General features: G+C 37.1%; 1 protein-coding gene across 3 annotated transcripts in view; it reads right to left on the minus strand.

Moving 5' to 3' along the window:
* Positions 1–1,071, minus strand: part of LOC121296914 (follistatin-related protein 5-like) — a 102,333-nt gene extending 101,262 nt beyond the window's left edge. For all 3 annotated transcript variants that reach the window (XM_041222822.1, XM_041222823.1, XM_041222821.1), the window contains exon 1: positions 896–1,071. The gene's annotated coding sequence lies outside the window, so the exon portion shown is untranslated. The remainder of the gene's footprint in view (positions 1–895) is intronic.
* Positions 1,072–6,000: the final 4,929 nt, after the last annotated feature.

Consider the following 6,000-nt stretch of genomic DNA (forward strand, 5'->3'; position numbering starts at 1 on the left):
TTTCAAGACCGTCCCCTGTGCCCTGTCAAAAAGTCAAACTACAACATGAGGAGTTCCACTGCAGAAAGCATATGCAGCTATGGCTAGGGTTGCAAGCCTTACAAATTAACATAATTTAGATAATGTATTTAACATGATGCAATTGAAAGAGACTACAACATGATATTGCAAACGTCTACCTGAAGCCATAATGATATTACAGTATGTCATTTTAAATTTGGAAATGCGGTATATAAATTCAACCTCTTAACGTAATATTACTCAGCAGGTTTCATTCGACTTTATGTTAATTGCTAATTCTATAGGGTGATGCAAAACTTTTGGCCACAGCTGTACATGTTTGCTCTCAGATTCACACCACACACAGAGCTCGTAATACAATCACGTTTAAGCAAGCGTGTCTAAGAAGAGCAATACTTAAGTACGTGATTGGATCAACAGCCATTTATCAAAAAACAAATAAGCACCTGCTTTGCTGAAAGCAGGCGTGGGACTATAAGCGTGTTTGCACAGTTCGGGATGCACATAACGGAGAGGTTTCATTCTGCTGTCAGCATTGATAACACAGCGTTCAATACGTGTACTGGATTTGCAATAACCTGATGTTTTGTATAGCAAACCAACGCCGCCCTAGCAACATTGTTAAGGATCCCTTAATCTTTAGAATACTTTCTAGAGATTAATACAGACCTAAATTTAGAAGAAAACATAACACATAACGAAATGCCTCATGCATATATGTTTATTATTAGTATTGGTATTATTAGTTGTAGTAGTATTTTATATTGTTTTCATACACAAGAGAATAAACAATCCTCGCGGATTTATTTTCTGGTTAGTTTCCTATGCTTCATTCTTAAAAACAAAATAAAAAAAAACGACAAGGTTTCCCTACCTGTAGTATTCCAGGTTGAAAAAGAAATACAACTAATTAGCCACAGAGCTCAAACCAAGATGCCAAAACACCTTCTTAGTTCCACCGGCACCCAGTGTGCAGATAAGTATAATGTACGACAACCACAGCTAATTAGGCTTAAGTAATGTGAAAATCTTACTAACACTCCACACAACAGCACAGCTCACCACAGCGAAGAATGCCGCTTCCTCCTGCCGTTTGTCCTATTTCAACAGCTCGAGACCAGACTCGTTTCGACGTCACGCATTGCATATTGATTAGCTGCATGTTCCGCCCAGTAATTTACACCTGTGTGCGCATCTTGCGGACCACCGGCTTTGCATCAAGGAGTGATTGTTTTACTATAGCGAGTCATAGTTTTACAAGATAATAACCATCGAAATTACTGAAAGAGGTTTTTTTTTTTTTTTCATTTATTACATTTTTGTTGTTACCAAGCACCAAAAACAACAACAACACTAGAGAACAACACATAACATGCATACTAGGATATTGAACAGAAAATAACAAAACGTTGGAAAAACAAAAACAAAAGACCTTGACTTTAACTGAGACCTGCCATGGAGTTCTTATTCTGTTGACAACACTAATCAACATGTGTGTTTTAATTCTAATTTGTGACACCACATTGATGTACCTGCTTCCTTATTGGGGCTTTGGGGGTCTAATATTAAGGGTGGGTTTATAAACAGCCTGTCACACTGCCATCAAGGGCAATACCTGAAAGGTTCAGAAGACAACACAAACATAATCAAGTCCTTTCAATTTGTAATAGTTCCTTCAGGAGGCTGCTGCTGTAGTGTACGTGTCACAGACCTCTTTCAACTCTGTTTCAACTATAAAGAATGAAATCATGAAAACATGATACAAACCTGATGAAAAAATGCAACTCAGGTTCACATGAATCACAATTTAACATCAGAATTTTTCATTTGTTTTTTATTTTAGACTTCTTTTAATCTTTTCCCTCATAAATAATCATGTATTTATTGTAAAGTGAAAGCAATGCTTCCTTTATCTATTGACTGCGTGACAACGTCGTGGTATTTTCAAAACACAAGATAAGATTACAAAGACGAGGTCTGTGTACTGAGCAGAGGCATCTGTGTAAAACATTTGTGTTTAGGAAGATGCTTGGGGATTGCCATGGGGTCTACTTTCAATCCAACCACCCACTACTCGACTCCATTCGTTACATAACAGAGGAACATACAGAATTCGCACTACAATAAATGTAATTATAATGAGCCACACTTTGAAATCTGTAAGCAAAGTGCAAGTCATGATTTTATTCCTCTAGGACACACTGTTGGGATAAACCTGTGTTTTGATATATTTCACAGCAGCATTCTCCCCCCAATGTGTTAGTAATTATCTTTTGCTTTTGCCCATGCCTCCAATTTGCTGGTTCCTGAGCCAAAGATGACAATGAGACAGTGATAACAAATGATGAGTTCAGCACACCGAACACAATAACGCTCCCCCTGCATGCACCTACTGGTAATGTGTCACTTTCACAGGGAAACTCTCCCCTACCAGGCCACAAGTGTGATTTAGAAATGCCCAGGAACTCCAAAATATATTTGCTGTAGTGAATAGACAAAGAATAGACAAAATAGAGTATTGCAAATAAAAAGATTACATTTTCATATGTGTATGCTCCTACAAGAACGTAAAGTACTAAATGTAGATTTAAAATCCTCCTTTACTCGGATAGCCACTGATGTGGCGCTGTTGTTACTTACAGAAGCTATTGAAAGTACTGGTAAGAGAAGCGCTTCAACTGCTCTCCAGTGCCCACAGCGTGATGAAAGGAAATTAACTATTTCCATTACTGCCTGTTTAAGTGCTGAGTGATTATGTATAAAAACAAGAACCAAAGTGCCATTAGCGTCAGTCATTAAGACTTGTATTTAAGGTCATGAGTCGTTAGCAATTGGCTTTGAGCTCCTGATCTTAGTGTTTGAAAGGTTCAGGGGTTCTTAGTGGTGTTGAAGGATTTCAACCATTGCCAAGGATTATCAAGGATTTTGACCATTACCAAAGAGAAAACAAAGCTGTCTGATTAGATTTTGGCAAACATGGATAGAGGCATCTTTAAATTTGAATAAAACGAACATAGCTTGAAGTCCAGTGTTAGAATGTACTGTTAGGAGACAAAATGGACTTTGACATAGGTCTGTAAACAAATAGTAAAAAAACAATACACAGTTTCATCATATCAGATTTATTGTATTCATATAAAAAGATTATACCCTCTATATGTCTTAAATACCTAACAGATGATGCAGTCTGTGTTAGCACTAGTCTACGATGCTTGAAAGCATATATTACACACAATGCAGTCACATGGTACCTGAAGTGCACTTGCATCAAGCAATGTTGTGCATTGCAAATTGTTGTGGAAGCTGAAGAGGAGAAAAGAACACTGCATTTGTAATGCCACAGTATACTTTTCAAATGTGAACTTTAGCTATATATTCAAACCTGTCGCTTCTAGGACCGCTCATCTTATTGTTACAGGGGACAGTATGCTGTCATCAACATCTGTGCATGCAGAATTGTGTATTCTTGAGAATAACTGTTCATGCTCTAGCAGTCCACACATTTGGTAAACCGTGGTACTATTTCTGACTATGATTGTTTCATGTTCATTTATGATGTAAGAGGACTGACTGTGGTGTACGATTGTGTTCTGAAACTCCACAGTTTATCCACATGGTGATAAATAATTAGTAATGTTTGGGGTTAAAGCATCTACACAGTAAAATCAAATATTGATCTGCCATTTAATCTAGAACATGCCTCATTGGGTGGCACTTAATAAAAGAAAAGCAATGACAACAAGCATGTTATTAATATGGTAGAAAACTACTTAAACAGGAACACATTGGAAAGCTGCTGGGCATTTCCATAAATATTTCAATCATTGATTTTTAAGATATTGTATATAAATGAAGATTAAGATAACTGCATTTTTAACACATTCCTAGACTACTTTTCACAATCAATTGTATAACATGGAATTGAAAGAGAAACGTATGATAGGGCACAGGCTAGGCATGAACCAACATCCATAGACTCCACAAGCAACCATTTCACAAAACAGGTAACAGTCATTTGCACAAGCTTGTTATCTCATCTCACTGGCAGAGGTCAAAATCCCAAACGATGACCTTCTCTTCTTCCCTCTTCTCTTCTCAACCTTGATGAACAGCTGCAGCCAGTCTATGAGAATCCAAATCACTTTCTCTGTGCTCTGAACATCTTTAATCTCTCGGGTGCAGGATTGTTGCACAAGCTATTATAGAGCTTTCAACCTCATTTCACCCACAGGCTAACGTAAACGTCAATGGATCACATGGCTGCGTCCACTTACAAATGCATAAGGTATTTACCACTTACAAAACCTGAAAACTAACATGCCCCATTTTTTTTCCGACAACATGTGGATGGTTGCGTAGAATGTTCAAGGGTTTATTTTTTGTTGTTGTTTTTTTGTTGTTGTTGTTTTTTTGTTGTTGTTGTTGAGATGGTAACCCTATTTAAGATCTCTACTGATCTCAATTCCCTTCACCGTCTGCTCCCTTTACCTTCACTTTAGTGGTGGTCATTGCTGCAGTACATCCTCTCAGGCTACATATGCATGATGGCATTTTAATCACAGGAACTTATTCATGCTTGAGTGGGAGTGTGGGAGGATGGTGTTATCTAGGTTAAAAGCTTAGACCAGTGTAATTTAGGTAAGTCCCCCCCTCTCCACCCCAGCAGCCCCTCTCTTAATCAATCTTATAACAGTGTTCATCATTTTAACTGCTACTCCTGTTGCATCATTGTTAACACACGTTAACATTTTACCTTCCTAGGTCTCGGTTTTAAAAGGCAGTACACTGTTGTCTCCAGATGCCTTTTCATTTTAGAAGATGAATGGCTTATGGCAAGTTTAAAGACTGATGGCAGGTTATCTGCTCCCACTACCAATTAAGAAGCAGGAAGAAACTTTTGGGTGGGGGTGGGGGTGGTGGGGTTGGGAGGACCCTCCTCACCACCCCCCAACCTACCCACACCCGTACAGCACCCCCAACCGCAATGTCGTACAAGTTCGTTAAAAACTTCTAGTTTATGTTTGAATTGGCAGATGTTACTTCTAGTCCCTGCATTGACTGTGCATGGGCATTTATTTCAACAGAATTTACTGGTTTATGAAGCAATCAGAAATATTGTATATATTATTTTATTGAATACTATACTATAGGTTATGGGTAACATACTATCATTTTTGACTGTTTTATCTAATATTTCATGGTACAGGACTGGTGCTATGTTACTTTTTTTGGTGGAACTCCAGGACTTTAGTATAAAGGTCAAGCAAGAATAGTAATTATATATCCCCATATACCGAGGGTCAAGAAGCAAGAATCCCCCATTATATATATATATATATATATATATATATATATATATATATATATATATATATATATATATATATATATATATATATATATATATATATATATATACAGGTCTGTTATCTCAAATAGGTTCTTTATAATAATAAAGTGCCACGACGCAGGTACTTAGCAGCACCAGATAAAGTAAAATAGTGCATACTGGAAAAAAATAGAAAAAGGCCCTGCACTCAACCACACTATTGTATAGCTGCTACAAAATAGTTTTACAGAATAATTACATATGGGTAAAGATATTTCTACTGATGCAAGCTGCTAATTGCATGGTATTGGTGACATATTGCTTGAATGTTGTTAAACTAATCACAGAGCATGGGTTTTAATATATGCGTTTAATGTGTGTTTTCCTAACCACGTGTACAATGCAGCAGATCTCCCTTTCCAGTAAACCTTTTAGTATTTGCTTAACAGGTTAAAGTGTAAAATAAAATTATGGTATGTTGTTTATGAATTGAACTTGAGGCACACAGTAGCTTGTTTTAGAAAATGACTGATCATTGTTTATCATCATCAGCTCTGTAGAGGCAATCTTCATATTGTTAATGTGGTAATGATCACCCACCATGTATCTGAAACAGGAGCATTTAAATATTGTAATAACAGCAATTCCTC

This window comes from Polyodon spathula, chromosome 22, assembly GCF_017654505.1.
Source record: "Polyodon spathula isolate WHYD16114869_AA chromosome 22, ASM1765450v1, whole genome shotgun sequence".
Lineage (NCBI taxonomy): Eukaryota > Metazoa > Chordata > Actinopteri > Acipenseriformes > Polyodontidae > Polyodon > Polyodon spathula.